Source organism: Mastomys coucha, unplaced genomic scaffold (genome assembly GCF_008632895.1).
Source record: "Mastomys coucha isolate ucsf_1 unplaced genomic scaffold, UCSF_Mcou_1 pScaffold23, whole genome shotgun sequence".
NCBI classification, from domain to species: domain Eukaryota; kingdom Metazoa; phylum Chordata; class Mammalia; order Rodentia; family Muridae; genus Mastomys; species Mastomys coucha.
In genome coordinates, this window is record NW_022196906.1 from 32448669 (window position 1) to 32448911 (window position 243).

Sequence of the window (243 nt, forward strand, 5' to 3'; positions counted from 1 at the left end):
CCCAAAAAAAAAACCTGAGTTCCAGGCTTGGGAAGCCTTCTTTTGAGTTGTTGTTCAAGACAGTTGAAAAGAGTTCCTAGTAATTTGGGGTATTCCTGTAGCCCTTAGCTGCCTCTAAGAATTTAAGAGCAAGGCCCTATTGGTTCAGATACCATGTTCTCAGGCTGTGGTGGCACACACCATTAATCCCAGCACTTGGGAGGCAGAGGCAGGTGGATTTCTGAGTTTGAGGCCAGCCTGGTC